Here is a 25,993-nt window from a genome sequence, read left to right on the forward strand (position 1 = left end):
TTTTTTTTTTCTCTAAAAATAATAACTCCCTGCCTCTCCCTGGCTAGCAAAGGCGTAAAGTTTTCTTTTTTTCTTCCCGCTCCCCGCGCCCTGAGCCCATCAGTGGAGCCATTTCACAAATTTTTCTGAGTCCCAATATTACAACATTTCCCCCTATTTCCTCCAGAGCTCGTTGCTGATACACACACCCCACAGTCACCATGGCAACGCACCTGAGGAAGGAGGAGAAATTTCCTCATATTTAATATCTTTGGGGTCTTATCATTCATTATTTCATGATTTACGTCACGATCAAATAGGCCTCAGCCAAACTCCGTACTTATACCAGCACCTAAGTACCTACAGTACAAAAACTTAAAACCCTAAATAAACAAATTTAATATATCTTATAAGGTGTGCTACCCCCCAGCCTCTCGACCAAACATAGTACAGACATCTTCAGGCAGAGTTGGAAACCATAGGAAGGCCCTTTTGCAAATATATGGCCCTTGAAGGCTGTTAGGCGCTGAGGAAATGATGTCAGATACGAAACAGAGAATGGTGGGCTAGGAGGTCTTGGAAACGGTCTTGCCCTCCTTTCACACCAGTTCTGTTTGGATATTAAATCTCTGAAATCTTGACTCACTTGACACCCTGCAACCCATTTTCCTAACCTGGACTCTTAATGCAACAAGTAAAGCAATACACGATGTTTTCTTGTGATTGTCTTAACGAGGAATAATAAATGAATAAGAATCACCTTCCTTCAACCAACACCATTTGGCCATTTTGCTGAAATGATTGGTCAAGTTACACGGGAGCTAGTAGGGAGGGATTCCTCACAGTGGTACGGCGTGACAAGGACACCCTGTAGCTGGAATAGGCATGGGTAGTGTCGCCTGCGAATGACCAAGAGCTCACTAACCCTCCTGGACCTGATTGAGGACTATGTTCTCAGGGTCAATGACAGGAAACTGAATAACAGCCTATGTCGACAGAGAACTCACAGGCCACTTTGAATCCAATCAGATCTTGACACACAGACTTGCATCCTACTTAGACAAAACTTCTCTCTCAGGCTAGATTGAGCTCTCCTTTCTATTTGAGGAAACTAAAGTACTTTTCCTAAGGGATGGGAGTCTCCCTTGCTTAGCTAGCAATCAGCGCAGCTTGTTGTGCCCTACTTCAGTGGCCGTGGGTCTGCTCTGTGATAGTCCCACCTACTTCTTTGATTCTATTACACTGTCCAACACATCAGCATTATTCCTCATGGATTGGGACATCCATTTATCCATCTATCTACATAGTTATTATTCCATCCATACAGCAAATACTGTGGTACTTACCAAGCTTTTTTTATTAATTGTTTTATTCCTCAACTGAGGACATGTTTTCATTGATATCAGAGAGAGAGGAAGGGAGAGGGAGAGAAACACCCATGTGAGAGAGAAACATCAATCAGCCGCCTCCTGCACACACCCCAACTAGGGATCGAACCCGCACCTGGGTATGTGCTCTGACCAGGAATCGAATCCTCGACCTTTTTGTGTAAGAGATGACGCTCCAACTAACTATGCCACACCAGCCAGAACTTACCAATCTTTTTAACTTCCTAGCACACCTGGACAATTTTATTTCACATGAGAGTGAACAGAAGGAGCCGCTAGAGGTGGAGGAGACTGCCCCAGACCCCTGGCAATCTCTCTCCCTGCCTGGACTCCCCAAGGGCAGAGCACTCAGTAACCCAGCACACCCGTCACCCCTCAGAATACACATTTGTGCCAAGGCATCAGGGTGGCATGGGGAGGGGGTGGATTCTGACAACTGCATTCAAACCAAGAACTGGGCTAATCCATGAACATACAACTAACAAGCATGGCCCTGGCCCACGAGGAGCTTACAGCCAAATGAGGACAAACCACAAACACATTATTTCAACAGTAACAAGCACTACAAATGGGAAGTTATGGGGGTGGCTCGGGCACGTAACAGGAGTCCCACCTAATAGGGGAAGCCTCCTGGTCCGAGCTCAGTGAACTGGGGACGTGACCCAAGAGAACGAAGGCGGGATTCCGCACTGTGGGGAGGTGAGAGATGTACTCAGAGAGGTAACACTGTGGAAAGGACTAGCTGTGCCGGCTGGCTCCTCCTCTCTTTGAGATTATGATACCATCTGACTCCTTACTCTCTTTGACTTCATTGACCCCCTGGGCCATTATTGCATATCTAAGATACTCCCCGAATATAAAATAATTTCCCAAAGATGTTACCTTTGCATGCCCTGCACACATTACCTGCTATAGGAAAACATCCCCACCCTTATTGGAAAGCTGCCGAATACTGAGAAGCAGACTAACGATGCTTAACATTCATCATGCTCTTCACATTTATCGAGTGCTTACTACACACAAGCCACAATGATGAGCATGTTTACATGAACGGTATCTTCTGAATCCTCACAACAGCTCTGCAAAGAAGACACTGTGTGTCCCCCAGTTACAGGTAAGATTGAAACAGAAAGTCACTTACCCAAGGCTGGCAGTGAGGGAGCTCAAGTCGAAAGCAGGCAGCCTGAAGCCAGAGCCCCTGTTCATAACGTTTGGCGACACTGTTTCCATTGGGGTGAGACCAGAAAAACCCAAGACCACAAGCAGGAGTTGAAAGCCAACTGGAACATTCCTTTTCCTGCAACGCCACTCACTCACTGGCTGAATACTCCTGATGCAAACACTAGCTTCTCTAGACCTACACCTCGAGCTCACCATTGGAAGGTTTTTACAGGGCCCCCTGGCATTCAAAACATAAACCGATTGCTATGGTGCAGAGAGTGTTAAGCTGACACAGGAACCGTGTACAAAATCGGGTAGAACCTTAGAATCGTAGACTTACCCTCTGGAAGCCACCTCGGAGAACAGGAAGCTCGAGATATTGGGCTTGTCCTGCAGCTTAGCTCTGGCATCTGAGACCAGAGCCTCTATAATGGGATTCTCACAGCTGCTCTCAGACTAGCACGAGCTTCCCAGGTGGTAATAATAATGCTGGTCTGGAGTCACGGTTGCAGATCTAGAACAAGCTCCTCCCTCACAGATGGAGAAACTGAGCCACACTGGCCGGGCAGTTTCTCCATCTGTGAAAGAGTGTCCACCTATGAACCAAGAGGTCACAGTTCGATTCCTGGTCAGCGCACATGCCTGGGTTGCAGGCTCAATCGTCAGTGGCGGGGGGTGGGGGGGGGGTGCAGGAGGTAGCCAATCAATGATTCTCTCTCATCATTGATGTTTTTTTCTCTCTCTCCCTCTCCCTTCCTCTCTGAAATCAGTAAAATATATATTTTTTAAAAGATGGAGAAACTGAGGCATAGCAGGATGAAGTGAGTTACCTGGATCATATGTCCGTTTTTGACACCGCCAGAAGTCTTCTTTCTTTAAGCCTGTGGCTCTTCTATTATTTCTCCTCTCCCTCTTTTCCCCATCTCAAAGCTATGTTTTTTTTTCCTATAGATTGTTTTTCCTTTATAACAACAGGAAGCTTGTCCATCACTGGAGTAAATGTGTGGAATTAGGAAGTGCTTACACTGAAAAATAAAGTAGGACCGTGCCTCTACAATAAACTATCTTGAAATAATATTAAATCCCTCTCCGTTTTTCACTCTGATATCTAACAAGCCCTCTCGTGCATTCTACTTGGCCCAAGGTCAACACCAAGGAAGTTCACGGTTGGGGTCAGGCATCCTCGTTTTCCACACAAACCTTAAGGATGAAACTGTCAAAAGGCTAGAGTGCTGTCATTTTGGAATTAGCGCCCGTCAGGGAGAAAAGAAAACTATTTTTGGTGCATCATCCGTCTGAGAGCCAAGGTCAGAGCGAGTGGGTCTTTCTCATTTTATTCATTTTTCCACAGGTGTGGAAAGATTACATCTAGCAGAGGAGGCTTTTAGCATAAAATAGGCTCCTGTGGCTGCATTCACTCACAACTACAGGAAATAGAGAGCTCTAGAGATGGCCATCTGTTTCTTAATCTTAAGGTAGAGGGCACAGAAAGTTTTCAACTTTAGTTTTTGGGTTTCCTGAATAATCATTAGTATTCTTAAGCACAGACACCATTAACAACTCCCATACTATATCATTTGTCATCTAAGGTCTTGCATATTGTATGAGGGGCTTCAACATACATATCTCAGTAGCCCTTTTTTTTAAAAATGGTGACTATGTTTGCAAATTAGAACTGAGCTCCCATTCTGGTTACGAGTTCAATTTGCATTGGAGCATGCTCCTTTGCTCTGAGTGATTACACAGAATGGAGCAGAGTCTGGTATTATGGGAGATGAAAAGCTGATGGGATTTACTGGCTTTTCTTGAGACTTCCAGACGAGATCCATGAACAGGACATATCCTAAAATACCTTCATCTCTTTGGACACAATCTTAGGGCAAAGCATTTAAGCTGTATCCTGGAGACTAATGATCCAAAGTGATTACTGGCTCAGGAAAGTTATCATGGGCTTTTGTATCGAAGGTAGTAGGAGCAGTCCTGCGTAGGGACTAATGGGAGGCTCAGTACCTTTTCCTGCTACCCCGTGCCACAGCGGACCAGCTCTGCTTACCAGACCTTTCTTCTTATGTTGGCCCAAAGCTCTGTCCTCCTGGAACTACAGACAAGCAAGCCTGACTTACTATGAAGTAAACTTGGGGCTCCATAAATCAGTATTATTCACAGCTCAATCCTTTTATAACATGACTATGTCCACACTGAACTTTTTTAAATAAAATAATTACCTGTGCTGGCCTTTAACACCACTTCATGAAAAGCAACAGTGGGCCATTAATTCTTAAAAACAAAAATATCTATTTGGGCAGAGAGGGTGTTGATTCTTAGCACTTGGGGAGTGAGTGCATTCTGGGAACTAACATTTTGAGGTTCTGCAGCTACATATGGCTGTTTTAATTGAAATTAAGTAAAATTTAAAAATTCAGTTTCTTAGCCCCTATTATATCCTATTAATAAAAGCCTAATATGCTAAGTGTCTGGTCGACCGGTCAGCTGTTCAACCAATCAAAGCATAATATGCTAATGATATGCTAAGGTTGCTCAACCACTTGCTATGACATGCACTGACCACCAGGGGGCAGACACTCCAACCGGTAGATTAACTTGCTGCTGGGGTCTGGCCAATCAGAATTGAGGGCAGGCTGGACATGCCCTGGAGCCCTCCCACAGTCCCTCCCCAGATGACTAACCTCCTGTGTCCCTCCCCAGCCTCAATTGTGCACCAGTGGGGTCCCTCAGCCTGGCCTTCACCCTCTCGCAATCTGGAACCCCTCAGGGGATGTCAGAAAGCTGGTTTCAGCCCAGTCCTGCAGGCCAGGACGAGTGACCTCACGGTACATGAATTCGTGCACCAAGCCTCTAGTTGACATATAATAATGCCATATTTCAGGTCCTCAATAGCTGTGACTACTGACTACCATCTTGGACAGCATAACATAGGACATTTTCATCATTTCAAAGGTTCTACCAGAGCAGCACTGGAAGCTTAATTTGAAAGAGATTTTTCAGGTCTCTCTAGCTCTACCTGCCATTTAACCTGGATTCTGTATAAAATCTCTAACAGAGTCTAAAAACTTGATGAAGGGAAAGCAATGATGTTTAAGGTCTTTCTGAGAGAAGTTTGTCAAAGTGGTTAAGACCCCAGGTTTGAGAGTTTGAGCTTCATTCAAAACCTCGTTCTTCTGTGTCCTGGAGACCAAAGACCCTGTGTAATATTGGCATGTCACCTCAACTCTGAGGCTTTGTTTCCCCACTGCCCATGGCCTAGCCAGTCTCTCCCCACTTCCTTCTTCCCTAGTAATGGAACCCAATATATTTCAGTGGGGCAGACCCCACTACAGATCCAGGAGAAGCAGTGCTATATGATGAGATGTTGGGAGCACTCTGCTGGGGAGGAATTCCTTCCCCAAATAAAAAGACAATACCTTGTGATGACAAAACTTTGCATCTCTTCTTGCCTGCTGTGTGGACATAATGGCTGGAGCTACAGCAGCCCTCTTGCAGCCATGAGGCACCAAGCATGAGGATGAATGCCAGCATAGTAAGTGTGGAAGAACAGAGGCGAACATGGTCTCTGAATGGCACCATTGAACAGCCACACACATCTTTACTGTTTTATGTGACAAAAATAAACCTCTGTGTAAGCTTCCATAAGCTCTGTTTACAGTTAACTATATTCAAATTGATATTTCACCTTCTATCAGTGGTTTGGCTGCTTTAACCAAAAACCTCAAATAAAGGAAGTTTTAAAGATAGAATTTTATTTCTACCTCAGGTAAAAGAGATCTGAGGTGGACAGTTAAGCAGAGATACAGCTCAATAGTCACTGAGGCCTCGTACTGCTCTCTTTCTATTCCCCCATTCTAGCACTGGGCATCCATCCTTGAACTCACTTCATGTTCCAAGAAGGCTACTGGAGTGCCAGCTATCACAACGGCATTCCAGGCAGCAGGAGGGAGGAAAAGGGAAAAACAAATGTGCACCCTTCCATATGAGTTAGCTTCATGTAGCAGCCAGTCTAAAAAGTGCCACACAACTTCTCCGCTCATCATTTTTAGCTCCTCTGTCAAAATAGTCATATGGCATTCCTGGTTTCAAAGCAACCTGGGAATGTAGTCTTTGAATGGGGAGTCATTGCCACCTCAATAAAATCAGAGTTCTGCTATCCTATATAATAAAAGCCCAGCGACCAAAACAGCGGAACAACCAGAACAACCAGAGACTAGAACGACTGTGGCCCCTCAGCCCGATTGGCCCCCCCCCCCAGCAGAGACCCCACCCCAATCCAGGGCCCCCATCAGGGCAGGCTGGCTGGCCCCCACCCGTGCACAGGGCCTCTATCCTATATAATAAAAGGGTAATATGCAAATTGACCCTAACGGCAGAATGACCAGAATGACCAGTCACTATGAGATGCACTGACCACCTCTTGGTCCCTTTCCTGGTCAGCAGGCTCTGATCACCCAATGGCGAACGGGGAACCGGGGATGGATGGCGGGGGGGCCGGCTGCGGGCAGCTGGGGAAGATGGCCCTGATCGCAGGCTGGGCCTAGGGACCGTATCCACACACAAATTTCGTGAGCTGGGCCTCTAGCTTAAGAATAAGAAAAGAATGGTTCTCGGGTGACAACTGTTATAAGACAAAAAGAGCTGATACAAGTAAAATGTTTGGCCTGGTGCATGATATATAGTAAACCCTGGATGAAAGTTGAGAGTAGGCTGAGAATTAAAATATCTTCACTTCTGAGTGATCATATAACTGGTTGGTCTGTGCTGCATACGTTAGTCATTTGTGGAGCATCTTTGTTTTTCCCCCATATTCTTCTACCACCTATGCTATTGTTATTTTATTTATTTTATTTTATTTATTTATTTATAATCCTCACCCGAGGATATTTTTTCCATTGACTTTTTTTTATTAGAGAGAATGGAAGGGAGAGGGAGAGACAGAGAAACACTGAGAGAAACACAGAGAGACACATCGATCGGTTGCCTCCCATATGCCCCCAACCAGGGCTGGGATCCTGCAACCAAAGTACATGCCCTTGACCGGAACTGAACCCAGGACCCTTCAGGCCACAGGCCAATACTCTATCCACTGAGCCAAACCAGTTAGAGCTCAACTTGACTTTTAAATTTAAATATATCATTCCCATAAATAGAAAAACCAACATTTTTCTTATAAAATAAAAAGTACAACTATTAAAATTAAATATTCACTTTGGATATTATCTAAAACCATCTCACCTGCCACATTTTAGACCACATTTCTCTATTGAATGCTCTGGAATAAATGAGTTCAGTGATTGATTGCCTCCAGTTTGCTTTGGTCATGAATCAATCTTGGCTGCTATTTATATGCTTCATCTAACATTGTAAGATGGAGATTATTCCTTAAATATCTTTAGTAATTAGCAAAACTGGCATTTTCTTTAGGCTCAACCAACCTTTAATGAGAATTGATGGCGAGAAGAACATGGTTATGGGACTTAACAGAAGGCTACGACATTCAGCAGCTTTGCTTTTTTTTTTTTTTTTTTCAAATCAAAGGGTAGATTCATTGGCTGTCCCTGTTACACAATGAAGTGAAAATGTCTCAATACAGACCTTCCTAAACCTTGTCTCTGTGTTGACTTCCCACCGCCCTGGAAGCCCAGGGACAGGCGCAGGCCCACGGACAGAGGACAAGAGCAGCCAAGTGCTGCTGGTTCACTTTATACAATGATTCATTCTGGGCTTCGGGCACTTCTTGCTTTTCCTTTCACAGCATCTTCCTCTTTTCACACTCCTTGTAGATGGTTTTCCCAGCTGCGCTCTGAAGGGCCGAGGTGGTCTCCTCTGCCCCACCTTTTCCTCCCGCAATCATCGCACTGGCCTGGCCCATTCTCCTGGCGGGAGGAGCCATCAAGCCAGCAATGAGGACTCCACAGGCTTGGCCTCGGACCTGAATTATGTTGCTTCAAAAACTCAGCAGCATTTTCTTCGGCATTCCCACCGCTTTCACCAACCAGGCTGATGCCTTCTGCAGCCGATCATTCAGAAAGATGTCCAGACAGTCAATAAGATCTGTCCCGGGAAAGGGATCGCCCCCGATGCCAATGCACAAAGAGTGCCCAGTCCAACAGCGTGCGTTGCTTGGTGAACCGCTTCATAGGTCAGGGTGCCAGACCTGGACACGATACCGATTCTTCCTTTCCTGTGATATGGCCGGGCCTGATGCCAATTTCACATTCTCCTGGACTGAGGACACTGGGGCGGTTAGACCGGATCAGCCTGGTCTTTCCCTGGGGGGTTCCTTCCACGATCCACATGACCAAGGGCATTTCTGCCTCCATCGCCTCGTCAATGGCAGCAGCTGCGAAAGGAGGAGGGACATCAATGACAGGGGCTGTCGCTCCTGTCTGCGCTGTGGCCTCAGTAAATGTTGGTTTAGATAAAATCGTTGCTAAATGGATAAGGAAATGTTAGGTGCTAAGGAGACAGAAAGGTAAGCTACAGATCTCTGCCCTCAATGAGCTCACAGTTGGGTTCACAGTTATGTTCTTTCTCCAACTGAAGAAGTTAAAATTGGAGGCAGATGTCAATTCCAAGGCATCTGCCTCTCACACTCACATTCAGAAAGTGAACAAACATACTGGTGCCTGAATCCCTTTTTCTAAACTGTCTGGTAAGTCCAGTTCATCTAGTAGTGCGTGCGCATAAGAACAATCACTTCAGATTTTGTATCTCCTTAATCTGTCACCACTCACCAGAAGTGGCCACATGACTTCTCTCTGTCCAATGATGGAGACAAGTGTCTAGAAGCTACTTAATAACTGATAGGTGACTTTCCTCAAATATCAGTCCCAAGACAACGGGAGCGATGTGTCTTTAAATAGGATGTGCCTTTTCTAACTGCAAGAAGGTCAGTAAGAGTTATGGTTTACCTACTGTGTAAAGTACTTCACTTTATAGTGATTCCCCCAGAGACCTGGAGAATACTCAATAACCTTTCTTCCACTGAGGCGAGTAAAATAATCGTTACTATTAGAGATGCAGTTTGCCGATGAAGGTGGGGGAGTGCACCATGAAACTGATCTCAATGATACTTCTCCTCTCTAGTGGGGTTTTATTTTTTAATTGTTGTTGCTAATCCTCACCCAAGGATATATTTAGAGAGAGTAGAAGGGAGGGGGGAAGAGAGAGAGAGATGAAATATCAATTGGTTGCCTCTCACGCAGCTGGGGATCGAACCTGAAACCCAGGTACATGTGTGCGCAGACTGACACTCTAAACACTAAGCCACGCCAGCCAGGGCTCTCATGGTTGGTTATAATGGAGGTAATGGGATGAAGATATTCTCTCTCACTGTAACTGATTGTGCGGTAAAATGATTTTAAAAACACTCACCCTCCAATAAACCCACTCCTTGTATTATTTGTCCCCATGGTAGCTATCATGAGATAATTTAGCTTTGAGCACAAACCAAGGCCTGTTGGTGAAATATCGACCAACTATTGCATAGCAGGGCCCCTGCAAACCCTAACTTAGGACATAGTTTTCAAAGGTCTCCTATGAAAACATCTCCAAGGATTTTAAGTCAGATCAACTCAATATCTAATAGGAGGATTTCTTAGATAAATTTCAAGATGTAAAGTACTATAGGCCTCTGTATCATACTTTATAATTTCTGAGGTACTTTTGTCAACTCATTCAAGCTTTCCAACTCAGCATCTGAGATATTATTATCCCTATTTTAAAATTTTAGTAAATGACAACACTTGGGCAAGAACCTCGATTTTATATTTTCCAAGTCCAGCAGCCTTTCAGATTGAAGAATCAGAAGGAAGCGATTAAGTACAAAGATTTAGAACAGACATTCACCCATCTTGGATACAACTGGCTTATCCCAGAAACAATTTGTGCCAAGCCTTTGAATTACATGTACCCTAAAAATTTCCAGCATTCAGCAGGAAAATGTCACTCTGACATGGTTTGTTTGGGCTGCAGCACTGGAGCAGTTGAAGTTAATCTTTTCCTTTCCTTCACAGGACTTTGTAGAGCTTTGTGCTCGGTACTGTGTGGGATACAGAGAAGTAGATATTATAGATTTTGCCCTTCAAGTTTTTATTGCTTAATCAGGGTGAGAGAAGGGTAAAGACACACAGTGTGAAACCACAGCATGAGAGAGCAGAGTCTGAATTTTCAGTCTCTGTGTTTGACGTTTAGGGAAACTCATATGAAATATAGTTTGCATCTCTTGGCAGAGGAGCTATGAACCACTGCTTTCTTGTCATGGGTTGACTTTTTCAACATGGAGAGAAGATTGTTCAAGGTACTGGGGACTTTCTCTCATCCTGCATTAGGGCACACATCTCTTGTGTGTGAGACTAAAAGGTGGGAAGAAACAAGAAGACTGGGTGAAGCTGTACCCTTTGAGACAACATGGATGGACCTGGAGAGTATTATGCTAAGAGAAATCAGCCAGTCAGAGAAAGACATATACCACATGATCTCACATACATGTGGAATCTAATGACCAAAATAAACTGATGAAAAAAATAGGACCATAGACCTGGAAGCATGCAACAGACTAACAGATATCAGAGGGAAGTGGGGAGAGGGAGGGCGGGAAGAGATGAACCAACGAACTTATATGCATATATGCATAACCCATGGACACAGACAATAGTGTGGCAAAGGCCTGGGGTGGGGCGGGAGCTGGGTGGAGAGAGCAAAGGGGAGAAAATGGGGGACATCTGTAATACTCTCAACAATAAAAATAACTTTTTTTAAAAAAAGAAGACTGGTTGAGCCCATCACCAGGATATGGCTTCCAAATCCCACTGTGACAGGAAAAAGCAATTCATTTCTCCCTTCAACAAACATTGACTGAATGCCTCCTTTGAATGAGGCAACGTGATAGATTCTGGAAGGATAAATACAAGAATAAGAACTTGTTTCCATCTTCAAGGAGCATGGCAGAGACCAATTCTGGGGTTTGTTTGTTATCCAGTGAGCAGATTCTTCTGTGTGCATGTGGAAAATTCCCATTTTCCCCTGGCCCTACGAGGGGAAAGTATGTGTGAGCATGAAGCCCGGTTCTGAGGTTAAAAGAGAAAGTCCGGGGTCACATTGAGAGTCAAACCTCTCCTGCAGGTTGACCAGTTAATAACCTAATAGATCACCCTTTTAAATATTTAACCAGATTGTGTAGAGCTTTGCAACTGAAAGCATCGTGTGTGTGGCACTAACGGTTTCGGTTCATTAGGTTTTCCTTGATTCTGGCTTCTTTTCCTTGTTCAAAATCCTTATGGTGTTTTTCCTCCCCTCGCCCTTCTTAGACATCATTTCTAGCCTCCTCTTGGATAAAAGGTCAGTGGTCTCCCCACTTTCTCACAGGTATCACTTATTCCCATTGACATTTACACTTGAGTAAACCTTAAACTTCTCTGACCTTTTTGGAAAAGCTAGATTTTAAAGAGATATTTTCTCTGTTTTAAAACAGTACACTCTTGTTGCTTTTCTTTGCGAAAGGCCACATCACTCCTAGGGTAACGTGGATTTCTTGTGCACCCACTTAGACTTCCCTTACCCCTGTGGAATGAGGCCCTGCTTCTTTTCTTTCCTTTCCCCTGCGGTGTGGATGCAGATGTATGTAGACACATGGGAGCTACTTAACAATGAGTTTAAAAAATATCTCGCACACACCACTCTTAGTCTCGTACAATAAGAAAGGGAATGAATCAGCCCCGATATGTTCCATTTGGGGTTGAAAATGAAAAACAACCGATGTAGGAATTTGAGTGGGAAACTGCCAGATTCAAGTCTGAAGTCTGGTCTCATTCACAGACTCAGTTCTGTTTGAGAAAGACACGTTGAGCCCTTCCCTTGGCTGACTTTGGGGAATCCATAGGCAAAAGAGGAATAAGACACAGATTCAAAGTTCACCCGCCAGTGATCCTAAGAACATTTTCAGTCCATCTGCCTGGAAACGATTCCAAATTCCTCTTTCCACTGGGGGACGGTGCTTCACACTTGACCTCTTGTCCACTGCTCAGCCCCATCAGGCACTTCCTGCAGCCACCTGTCTGTCAAAGGCCCCTCGGGTGGAGTCTCCTTCAGGCTGTGCCACATGCCTTACCCCTGTCATCTATCTAACTCTTACAATGAGTCTGAAAGGGACCTGTAAGCTGGGCATGATCAGAGTGTGCAAGGAAACCACGGTGTGGAAGCTTAGGAATTTGCCTAGGGCTCCTCCACTCATGAGTTGTAGAGCTGATCTCCAAACTGAGATTAGTCTGTGGTCATAACCCAGGCGTTTAACTGCTCCTGGTGCCGAGTCCCCTCCCTTCACATACACCGAGAGGCCTAGGCTGATAGGGCACACGATTAATTTCTTAAACATTTTCTAATAGGACACAACCATCAGCCCAAGGACCAACCTCACTCAGAGTGATTTTGTCTATAATAATAAAAGCGGCTGAAACCGGTTTGGCTCAGTGGATAGAGCGTCAGCCTGTGGACTGAGGGGTCCCAGGTTCGATTCCTGTCAAGGGCATGTACCTGGGTTGCAGGCACATCCCCAGTAGATGTGCAGGAGGCGGCTGGTCGATGTTTCTCTCTCATCGATGTTTCTAACTCTCTATCTCTCTCCCTTCCTCTCTGTAAAAAATCAATAAAATATATTTTAAATAATAATAATAATAATAATAATAAAAGCGTAATATGCTGATTAGACTGGACGACCTTCCAGACAAAGCCCGGACTGCGAGGGAAGCCAGTGCTAGCAGCCGGAGGAAGGAAGGCCTACTCTTGCATGAGTTTCATGCATCGGGCCTCTAGTGCTGTTATAATAGTTCTGCTAGGGAACTATTGGGTGTGGGCTGGTAGTGCTATAGTCACAATCTGTTAGGGCCACCACCTCCCTCTGGGTCTGCCTGACACCAAACCAGGGCCCCATCAGTGAGGAATCTCAGGTCCAGAGAGAGGCAGGGACTTTCCCAAGATTAGGATTTGAGCTTCCCGATTCCCAATCCCATGTTCTACTCATATAAGCAAGAAAAAACTCTTTCCTCTCTAAGTTCAAAAGAGAGTTGGTTCACCCCTAACCTGAAATTTCAGACCATATCTTTTCTCTTCATTTCTTTCCTCTTGGGCCTGAATTCAAATAATTGGGAAAGGGTGAAAGGGCCAAAAAAATCATAAAAAGAGGGAATTCCAATAATGCAACATCTTGCCACAGGAAAAGGTCAAGTGGTGCTCTGTTTCAGTCTGTAATAGGCTACAATTTGAGAAATCCCAGCCATGAAATACCAGGCAATTTCCTGACCTTTTTAGTTGTGACTGCAAGTGCTTTGATTCTTAGGACACTCTATATTTATATCTGAAAAATAAACATTAAAAAGTGTTTCTAGATACCCTTTCATGATATAAAATGTAACCTTCGTGCATGTGTGGGAGACATTGTTTGTTGGTGGTTTGGTTTATTTGTTGTGTTTTGTTTTGACTGCCAAACATCCAAATGCCCTTCCTATGGCTTCAGATTCCCTTCTTAGGAAACTTGGTGGAAGGCAGGATCCACCTCCCACGGTAGAAGCTGAAGAGGCAAGACCAGCCTCCCTTGCAGCTAGATCATAAAACCTGGGCTGCATAAGGACTTTCTTGTCACCTCTTTCCACATCACGATTCCTTGTAACACGGTTAGTAGTTTATATGATTCTCTCTTCTTTTTTCCCCTTTATTTTATTTTTCTTCCTTTCTCCCTATATACCCTCTTGGTCATTGATTTGTTGTGAGGCTACACTGACATAACAAATCGATTTGTTGTGAGGCTACACTGACATAACAAATCTAAAATGCCCATGAAAAATAAATTACTTTTAAAATAAATAAAATGCCTAGAACACAGTAGAAATACAAGTATTATTGGTAAAAGTTAGTAAACATTGGTAACCGGTGCCAACAGACAAAGATGCTTGAAAATTGGGAGGCAGCACCTTGGACAGCTCCAAAGGCTTCCCAGCTTCCCTGCGGCTGTTCGAACACAAAGCATTGTATTTTCCAGCCTCACCTCTCTGTAGAGAAAACCTAAGTGCTCTCCGATGCCTTACAATTACGGGATCGCCAGTCTCCAAGAAGAGAGACATCCTTGTCTATTAGGGATCTGTAGTGTATGTCATGGTCTAACTAGCTCTCTCTCGCTGCGGAAAACAATGAATGTAATATAATGTTATTAAACAATGTTATTAAACAATGTTACCTCCAATAAATTTAATTAATTAATAAGTAAGTAAGTAAATGAATAAATAAATAAATAATACATACAGGGGTAGGTAAAAGTAGGTTTATAGTTAGTTGCTTGTATGGGAAATAATACAATAACTAATCAATAATAATACAGGAATAAACTGTGTGTTTCAGGTACTCACAACTGTAAGCCTACTTTTGCCCCACCATGTATAAAGAATCTAAGCTCTAAGTCAGCCCGTGATTTTAAATCCTTGCTCCCCACTCATTAGTTGTGTGACAATAGACAAGTTGTGTGGTGTCTTAGTACCTCATTTCCCTTCTCTGTTAGGTGGGAATAATTATAGTAACTACGTTATAGAATTTTGGTGATGACAAAAGGATATTTACATATAGTGTTTATAACAGCCTAGCACCAGCAAGTCCTCACTAAATGTTAGCTGTTAGCTGCTGCTGTAAGGCCACAGACTGGTTCTCTCCTGCCCTTGCCATAGACTTAGGTGACCCCAAGAAAGGCTTTTTGCTTCCTTAACTGTGAAACCAGAGAGTTGGACCAGAGCAGATATTTCTAAGATGGATTACACACAACCTGAAATCTTCCATCATGTATCCCAGTACATTTTTTTCTATTTAACTCTGTTCCTTTGTTCAGTCATCCTTGGGTGTGGTCAAGAGTCAGACTTGGAGGAATCTGGGGATCCTGGACACCATAACCCAGCCCTTCAGCTCAGGTCCCTGACTTCACTGCTTTAAATATTGGATGGAAAAGAAGAAAAAAAAACATTAAGTTTTCAACATTCCTCTGGACCTAGGTTTTCTGAGCCTTCCTCAGGCTTCACTTTAATACCAACACTAAATGTTAAAGGAGGGGCCTCAAAAGGGGTGGGGGGAGCCCTAACTGGTTTGGCTCAGTGGATAGAGCGTCGGCCTGTGGACTGAAGGGTCCCATGTTCAATTCCGGTCAAGGGCATATATCTTGGTTGCAGGCACATCCCCAGTAGGGGGTGTGCAAGAGGCAGCTGATTGATGTTTCTCTCTCATCGATGTTTCTAACTCTCTATCCCTCTCCCTTCCTCTCTGTAAAAAAATCAGTAAAATATATTTTTTTAAAAAAAGGGGAGGGGAGAGGAGGCATCAGGCATCAGTCTACCCAGGCCATGGCCCTACTCTCTGCAATCCATCAAGATCTTCCTTGGCCCCTCCAGCTATTCATGTCAATAAACCCAGATGGTTGCTCTCAGTGGCGGGATGGCCCGCATATTTCAGTTTTCTGTTGCACCTTTCTTACTGCGAGTCCCTGAGACAAAGCCATGCAGCCCTGCAGCCCTGTTTGCAGACCTGCTTATGAGTTTCCCCTTTAGTCCCCAGCATCTTTGCTCAAGTGCTTTTACAAGTGTTATGAACCCAAACAGTTTCCTGGCACTCTGCAGCTTCTAACATGAGATCATGGTTTAAATCTCAAAATCACAGTATCCCTGGTTATTAATAGCAGGGGATTTCAGCTCAACACAATGCTCTGGTAGACTGCCAGCAATCCAAGTTTAACATTCTCCAGGGTGTGAAATTAAAAGAAAAAAATCCTAAGAGCCTGAGAATTTCTGTTCATTTGAACTAGAGTTTTAACTCCTTCTCTACAATTTCCATTAGCTGTAAGATCGCTGTTCTAATGGTTCAGGATCAATTTTTTTTACTGCTCCTAGGGCAAATGACTATGCCTTACTTGTAGCCTTAGTGACTCGTGTATAATGAGTGCTTGTAGGAGATTGGATTATTGCTCAATAATAGTCACTTTCTCCTGTTCACTTCCATAGGAGGAATAAGTGTCGTTGATGTTGGGCTTGGCCATGTGTCTTGCTTTGGCCAATATGATGCTAACAAATAAGATACAGCCAAGGCTGAAAAGGTGCTCATGCAGTTGGATCTGCTCCCTTAGATCTCTGCCATAACCATCAGAAAAAAATGTCTAGGCTAACTCACTGGTCCCAGGAGGAGTATAAGAAATAGGATGCACAGAACTCAATGGCTCCTGCTGAGCCCAAACTGTTATCTGATACATTTGAAAAGTTAGCCAGACTGTTATCTGATACATTTGAAAAGTTAGTAGACACGACCCATAATTTGTTATTATTACTTAACACTTGCTCTCCTTCCTGCACTGACCTTGTCTCCACCCCACAATTAAGAAAACTACCCTTTTTGAGAAGGGCAGGGCTGTTCTGAAGTCATACTGAGCTGGAGGAAAACGCTTCAGAATTTATTAGAATCTAGAATTCCCAATAAGCATATAATTGAACCTGTTTTTACCACCGTGGTAAAACTGGACTGAAAATTAAAAATTCATTACCTAGTGCACTTTACAGAAGCTATGTTTCAGCTCCTTGGAAAAAGTTCCAAATCCACTCAATGTAGCCAACATAAAAACACAAAAATCCCCAAGTCAGGTCAGATCCCTCGTACCCTTCAGCACAGAGTTCTCAGGCAGTTGGGAAAAAAACAAAGTTGCCCTTGATGAAAAGTTAGGTTACAAGCAAAAAACATCTGGTTGCCCTTAATAAATCATCCTGAATCTGTCATTCAAGTCAGCTTCTGATAAAAGTATCTGGTACCAGACTTTCCCTATGCCACAAAAAAATAAAAAAATAAAAAGACAGCCCTAGCCAGTTTGGCTCAGTGGATAGAATGCCAGCCTGTGGACTGAAGGGTCCCAGGTTCGAATTCGGTCAAGGGCACATGCCCGGGTTGCGGGCTCTATCCCCAGTAGGGGGCATACAGGAGGCAGCCGATCAATGGTTCTCTCTCATTGATGTTTCTATCTCTCTCTCTCTCTCCCTCTCCTTTCTCTCTGAAGTCAATAAAAAAATATATATTTTTTTAAAAAAGATAAATCCAGGAAGCCACTGGTCTCAGGCATTGGACAATAGTACAAGAAATGCAACTCCTAACAGACAGGAAACTTGGGCTGTGCTGCAAACCCAGCTTCCTGCCCTCCAGCAATATGCCTGGGGACAATCCTAAATAAGGCACAATAAGCTGACATCCAAGCCGAGCATGGTGGTCCTGCTCAGCTGGGCAAAGATCTAGGTTTGGGGTAGCTGAAACAGCTAGAACTGTGGAGCAGGGCACTGAGAGGAGAGAATTACAACAGAAGAGCACCCCAGAAGTTTATGTTGGGGTCCCCGTCCAAGGGCTGAGCTCACATGCATTGGATGAGACCAGGCCTACCTGAGACTGGCTGCTGTAAGTTTAAGAATGGGAATGTGATACTGAAGTCTAGAGGACACTGGGAATCCAGCCTGACCAAGTAGCAAGACCTATTAACACCTCATTTCCTCCCAAGGCAACAAGCTGACATCGCAGAAAGTTTGCCTCTATGCGTAAGGACCATGTCTACTCTAGGCCTGCCCTAGCAAAGCCTAAAACCAAGCCCTGACCAAATCCACAGAGGAAAAAGCTCAGAATCTGGTTCCCACCAAATTAGAGGGGCTTGTGAACTAGCTACGTTGGGTTTTTCATAGATATGGCATAACAAAGTATAAAACCAAGTTTACACAATTATTGGGGTGATCACCCAATCATTGAACAGTCTATTGAACTCAAAGGTAAACCGTCTTCAGAGAGAGATTACAGAATGAGAGTCTACAAAATGTCATCAATGAGCAGTACTCAATAAAATATTGCAAGACATGTAAAAAAAAAAAAAAGACCAGAAAAATGTAACCATCATGAAGAAAAATCGTTCAAGAGATACCGACATCCAACAGAAATGAAAACTGACATTTACACAAAAACCTGTACATAAATGTTTAAAGCAGCTCTATTCCTAATTACCAAAACCTGAGAAAAACTCAAATGTCCTTCCGTGGGTGAATAGACTAACAAATATTTGCATGTCATCCAACAGAATGCCCTCAACAATAAAAAGAAATGAGGTATTGGATACTTACAACAGGGACGACTCTCACAGGCGTGATGCTGAGAGAGAGAAACCAGCCTCAAAAGTTGCATGCTGCACACTTCCATTTATATTACAGTTGAGAACAGGCAATATCATAGCTACAGAGAACAGAGCAGTAGTTGTCAAAGTTTACGGGTGAGGGAGGGCTTGACTACAAAGAGGCAGCACAAGGGAATTTTCTGGATGATGGACTCATGCTACATCCTGATTGTGAGGGTGGTTACAAGAACTTATATGTGTGTTAAAACTCATAGAACTACACACCAAAAAGTAAATTTTGCTGTATGTTAACTTTTAAAAAGAATGCATAAAGTCTGCAAAGAAATGGGATATAAAGGGAATATTATATTTTTAAGTATATTTTTATTGATTTCAAAGAGGGGGAGAGAGATAGAAACATCAATGAGAGGGTAACATTGATCGGCTGCCTCTTGCAGGCCCCACAATGGGAATCGAGCCTGCAACCTGGGCATGTGCCCTGACCAGGAATAGAACCATGACCTCCTGGTTCATAGGTCAATGCTCAATCGCTTAGCAACACAGGCTGGGCCAATTTGTAGAGCCTGGTTTAAAAAAAAAGTTTTATTGATTTTAGAGAGACAGAAAGAGAGAGGGATAGAGAAACCTCCTCCTTCATACCCCCTACTGGGGCTTGACAACCTGGGCTTGCAACCTGACTGGGAATTGACCCAGAGACCTCTTGGTTCATACTCAACCAACTGAGCCACAATAGCCAGGCTGAAGAGTCTTCCTTTAAAAGGAATATTGTTATACATCCTTGCCAATACTCAGGGCTAACAATCTTTCTTTTAAGTCTTTTTAATTAGTTTTCATTGTATCTCCCTGAAAATTAAATGTACATCTACCCCATAAACCCAGGTTCACTCCTGAGTATTTACCCAAGAGAAATAAAAAATGCATCCAAACTTGTATAACAATGTCCACAGCAATTTTGTTTCTTCAAAGCAGCTCCAAACTGGAAATAATCCAATGTCCATCAATAGGAGAATGGATAAATAAATGTTTATATAGAAGTGTTTTTCTTGACTTGGCCAAACACTCATCCATTATTGCCAACCTATTATGTGATAGGCACCATGTTAGGTTTCTGTAAACAATTCTCTTGTTTACAGAAATATGTGTACTTTTTCCTGCAGGGGGCACTAAGGAACCAATGCAAATCCTTTCTAAAAGCATCATTGCTCTTTTAATGTCTGTGATATGCACTCCCAATGATCACCAATCCGCTGGAAGGCTTCCTCAGAGAAGCTCCTTATGGTCCCACCGATTGCATATCTTGTGAAAAGAAATGTTTAAAAACCAGCATTAATTTGACAAGGCTGCATATTTGTTCCTATTAGAAGCTGCTTACAATAGGGCCCATAAATGCAGAATTAATAAAAATGGATGTTGGATGTGAAGGCCAATGCTAGTCCTAAATATAAAACACAGGATTCAGAAGCACATTGTGTATGGAACATTTAGCGTTACTTTGCATAAATGGATTTATTTAGGAGGTATATTTTCTGAGACTTTTGCATTTCCTTTGGACCCCTTGGTCAAAGAATACCATCTTCTCTGGGTATAAAATTTGGTGGTCACAGCTGAGGTCTCTGGGAACTCTGCAAGCCTTAGTCATGTTCTCTTCACTTAGATATTCAAGCAAAAAAAAAATGGAAACTAACTTGATTTGTGTCCTTTTAAAATAACCTTTTTTCTTTCACTTTCTCTAATGTTCGGTTCAGAAGCTAGATCCTGAAATTTAAAATCCTTACCAGGGTTTGTCTTAACACAGATTCTATTAAAGATTTGCCTGAAAAGCCTAGGAAACATTTTCCATCCAAGTGTTTTTTTAGTTTTGCAAACTTCTTTCTATTGTTCCTGCGGTCATTGCTTATAATCTCTTGCTCTGTATCTTTCGTTCAAAATTCCTACTGCTTCTAGGTTACACTTGTCACCTCTGGCTTCCGTATCTCTCCCTCTTTTCATCTTTTTCATCCTGCTCTGCATTCTGGAGGACCTGGTAACATACCCCCTCAGCCGATGGCATTTTCTACAGCGTAGTCTCTACTACCCCTGCTTTAATCAACAGTCCCAGCTCTGATTCTCATTTCAGGCATTTTCATGTCTTTTCACCCCAGACATTTTAAGAAATCATACCCTCCCTGTTTATCTTATTCAGAATAAATTATCTCCTCAATTTTGCTTCTGTTCATCAGGAAGTCTATTCCAGGCAAAGACCTTTCCTCTGCGTCTCAGCCTCCTCGCAGCGTATCTTCCCCCGAGTTCTTCTCTTCGTTTGGAGGATGGGTGTGTGGTGTTCATGCAATCCCTATGGCTCGAGCTTTCCTGGGCTCTGGTTTGGAGAGACGCTTGCTCTCTTAAATCCGCTGCTCACAGGGACATCTTAATGTGATGAAGAGTGGCAAAACATGCCACGTGGCGTAAGGATTATTTTGAGCTAAAGGCACTTTTCAAAGCAGGTGCAAGAAGGGCATTCTCCCCTTATCTTCCTGGAAACAGGACATAAAAACTCCCCCGTGCCAGGAGAAAAGAAACACTCTTCAGCGGGGAATCACAACTGAGAGAAGTCTGCGCCAACAACCCTTGTTTAAACAATTCGTATCTGCCGTTCGCCTCCCCGCATAGGTGAGTCACATCTCCACCAGTGCCTCTCTTGGTTCAACCCAGTGTAAAAACACTTAGGGTTTGCCACTGCTTTGGGTCTCCACTTCCTTACAGAGCTCCCTGGGCACATAAAATGTCTATGAGATACATTTGTATGCTTTTCTCCTGCTAAACTGTCCTATGTCAAGTTAATTCTTAGGTTTAGCCCCCACAAAAAACTCCAACAGAGTGGAGGTAAGATTTTGCCTCCCCTAAGAGCTACAGGTTCCTAACTCAAATGCCCTCAAGCTCAGGAGGGGAGCTGAAAGCGGAGGAAGTGCAGGGACATGGTGCTGAGCAAAGGCACCACGGCTCAGCCCTATTTGAAAACCTGGATGTTTCAGCAAAAACTTGTTTACATATTAACAACTAACTTGGAAATTTTTTAAAACTTGGTCCAAGCCAGCCACACAACACACACCTGTAGACAAGATCAGCTGCTTGCTGATATCCTCTGAGATAACGAACGCTGTTGACCTGGATTTTGCTTAAACCAGTGGTTCTCAACCTTCCTAATGCCTCGACCCTTTAATACAGTTCCTCATGTTGTAGTGACCCCCAATTTCATTGTTACAAATTGAACATAATTAAAGCATAGTGATTAATCACAAAAACAATATGTAATTATATACGTGTTTTCCGATGGTCTTAGGCGACCCCTGTGGAAGGGTCATTCGACCCCCAAAGGGGTCGAGACCCACAGGTTGAGAACCGCTGGCTTACACAGACCCAACAGGCTCCCCTCGCAGCTCAGGGACAGACATGCTCACAGCAGGGATTCCGAGACGGGCTTTGGGCAGCAAATGTGGGAGGTGGGGGTTGGACTGCAAAATATTCCAATCCTAGATCTAACTTTCCTTCACCCTCTCACTCCAGCCGAGAATCCTCCCCTTCATCCCCCCCACTTACTAAAGTCCTCCTGTCCCCACCCCTTAGGGACCAATATTAGTTCATCCTATTTTCAGTCTTTCCTTCTACAAAGTACTTCTCTGCCACTTTTCTTTTAACTCTCTTATTACTTTTTACTCTGAGTGTTATCATATCAATATGTAATCAGTATAAAATTTATTAATGGAATTTCTTTTACATCCAGCTCTCAAAATGATCCCCTTGCAGATTTTCTGTTTTTCCTGGCCGGGCCTGGAATCGGCTTTTGATAAATATTTATGAACGTGAAAAAGGGGCTTTTTTTCTGCCATTTTAGACCATAAGAAAAAACCTTCCAATTATCCATTTCCCCTGTTTACAGGATGAACACCTCCAGCTGCCCATCACATCAGCATCTGAGCCCCAAACGTGGTCCCAGCTGTGGAAGCCTTGGTTAGCACTTTCCGCGGTTACCAACTCGCTGGCCCCACCTGCTGGCCACTCCCTGCATCCATCAGACACGGTGAGTACAGAGATCAAAGTCCCTGAAGGTGAAACAGAACCCATTTGCCTTGAAGAGCAGAAATACCTTTATGGCCAAAAGTTAAAGGCTCAGATGGACTCCACAGGATGTTCTGCCCAAGAAGATCTCCTCTCTGTTCATCCATCCTCTGCTTTCTGAGGTCAAACTTTTTAAAAAAAAATACATGTGTGTGCAAGGTAGAACCACCACACCCTGACACCGCCTGCACCACCTAGAGAGTTCACTACGGGACCTGCACTTCATAACCTCACAATAGTCCCACAATGGAAGAACAGAGACTGCAATCAAGGAACTTCCCCCTTGGGTGCCTGCCTTGTATACCAGTTCACTAAACACTGAACTCCGGCCCTAGAATAATCCCGTGAGGCCGTGAAGCTCAGCAGCAGGCTCTCCAGTTAGCACCATGCTGTCCGACAGGGAAGCCGCAGGGGGTGTGACTGCCGAGAGCCTGAGGCGGAGCCGGTCTGACCGAAGACGCGCTGCCAATGTAAAACCTACAATGAATGTTGAAGGCTTGGTGTGGAAAAAAGAATATAAAATATCACATCCATAATTGTTCTAATGGCCACATGTAGCAATGACAATTCTTGGAATAGATTGGGCTCAATAAAATGTTATTAAAATGAATTTCACTGGTTTTCTTTTTATCGTTTTATTGTGGCACTAGATCACTTTAAATTGCATATGTGGCTCATGTCATATTTCCATCGGACAGTGCTGATCTAAGTAGCTGAATGTTTTAAGGCCACAGCTCTCTTATTTGTCAGCAGAAGAAAGAACATCTCTAAATTAAATTTTAAATTATTTTTTTAATTTTTAAACTATCTTTTAAATTTTTAAAAATTATTTTTAAATTATTTACTGTGTCTTTTTTTTTTTTTTTTTGTACAAGTCTCTGTGAAAGATAAAAATACCTGGATCTCCTGCTCATAGGGTGGCCACTTTTGTCTGTCAGCACCTTTAAGTTTAGAAGATGGCCTCCCTGATGCTAGAGCCTACCTGCCCAGGAAATCTTGTGAAATCTTCTCTAGAAGACATCCGAAGGGGGTGCGGTGCACTGCGAGGGGCACTGGTCCAGAGATAGAAATATAGGGATCTGAGAGCAATTCAAAGAAACTATAAAAATAAATTCACTTATTTAAAAATGGTCTCTTGCACTGGTAATCAAAGAAATGGACATTAAAACATGAGGTCTCCTTTATAGGCCATCAGGACACAGACGTCTTTAAAATTACAGAGTAAGCAAGGGTGTATGGAAATCAGCACATTGGTTCCCTGCCCTTCTAGAGGGTAACGTAACAATATGGAAAGCCAGCCTTCACACTGCACATGCGCTCTGGTCCAGCAAGTTCACCGCCAGTGGCTTCGTGGGAGGCCAGCATCGTGGCCGTGCACAATAACTTCTCTGCAGGGGCATTCATTACTCTGAGGATTATAACAAAGGTAACACCAAACACATTTTTTTTTAAGTGAGGCACATTGACAAAATAGAATAGTATGCTACCATTAAAAATTGTGTTGGAGAATATTTAATGATCAACTCCTTCTCCCCTCTCCCCATCCATACTCCTCGATTCAGCCTACATGGTCTTTTTATACTGAGGGTCACATCACTCCCTGTAAGGTCCTTCACTGCCTTCCCTGTAATTAGGATGAAGCCCCCAGTCCATATAGGGCGCCGGGGATCTGAGCCTGCCTCCCGCTCCAGATTCACCTCCTGCCAGGCTCCTCCCCCAGCCTGGAAACTCTTGCTGGCTCTGGATCCATACTCATATCACTCTGATTGGATGATGCTGGCTGGCCCCTTGCCCCTACTCTTAAATGTGGGAAGCTGCCTATTGTCTTCACTAGCAGAGAGGTGTGAACAAGGAACCCAGAAGGCTGGTGACCCTTGAAGCCCCGACAAAGGTCAGAGCTGTGCACCCACTGTTCAGTCGAGACAGTGGTAGCTGAAGCAACTTCCCCACCAGATAGTCATGTAAATCCTTACTGATAAGAAAGTCTACCTGTGACTGGAACTGGCCTGCCTAAGGGCTAAGGGTGTATCCCAAACTGAATAAAAGAGTGGCAAGGCCTGAGCACAAGCGGAGTCCATCCTCTTGGGATGGGCTCTCGCCTGGCCCCCCAATTTCCAAATTATTGTCTCTTGTCTGGTCTCTTTCATTTGTGTGCGGCCTCTCTTCCAGATCCTGAACCCTGAACCACGCGGGACGTGGGGGGGAAACATTACACATTAGAACACGTGGTGTCCAGGGCAACTTCTCCAGAAAGCCGTTTCCTCACCTCTCAACCGGAACGAGGTCTTCTGGGTCCTGCCTCCCAGCACGCTCTCCCTTCCTCCCTGTGACTTAGCACCGCTCTGACGCTGCAGTAATGACCGTGATGATTGGTTGAATGCCAGCTCCCCACCTGACTACAGGACTCAGCTCGCACCTGGCATACAGGAGATGCTCCTTGAATGCATGCCGGATACATGAATGATATTCTAATTAAGTAAAAGGCAGATTATATTGAAATAAGTCAGGCAGAGAAAGGCAACTACTGTATAATCTCACTTATAGGTGGAATCTAAAAAAAAAACACCAAAAAACCAGAACTCATAGACACAAAATAGATTGGTGGTTTCCAGAGGCAGGGATGAGGGGACCAAAATGGGTAAAGTTGGTCAGAATAAAATAAATAAACAAATAAATAAATACCGGGGATAAAATGTAGAGTATGGTGACTATATCTGATAACACTGCATTGCATATTTGAAAGCTGCTCAGAGAGATCTTTAAAAATCTCATCACAAGGGAAAAATAACTATGTGTGGTGATAGGCCTTAACCAGACTTAGTATTATGATGATCATTTTGCAATATATACAAATACTGAATCACCTGAGAGTACTATAATGCTATACGACATTATATTGCCAAAAAGCAGGTTATAAAAATGGTATGTATAATAGGATTTCAATATCAATAAAAATGTGTATGTGTATATAATTGTAACATATCTGAACATAGAAATGAAATTTTAAAAAAGAGAGAAAGAAAAAAACAGAAGAAAACCCAAGCCATTAACAGCAACTAGCTCTGTGTCATAATTTTACTTTTATCCAGATTTTCTGCAGGGAACATATCTAACTTTCAAAATCAGGAGAAAATTTATTTTAAAATGAAAGCGATGGGTTTGAGATGCCACTCTTACTAATAGTTTGATC

At 43.5% G+C, this 25,993-nt stretch overlaps 1 pseudogene; it reads right to left on the bottom strand.

The window, feature by feature from the left end:
• Positions 1-8,286: 8,286 nt before the first annotated feature.
• The window catches only part of LOC102435014, a 92,363-nt pseudogene continuing 74,656 nt past the window's right edge, over positions 8,287-25,993 (bottom strand).

The sequence above is a fragment of the Myotis lucifugus genome, unplaced genomic scaffold, assembly GCF_000147115.1.
Source record: "Myotis lucifugus unplaced genomic scaffold, Myoluc2.0 scaffold_56, whole genome shotgun sequence".
NCBI lineage: Eukaryota > Metazoa > Chordata > Mammalia > Chiroptera > Vespertilionidae > Myotis > Myotis lucifugus.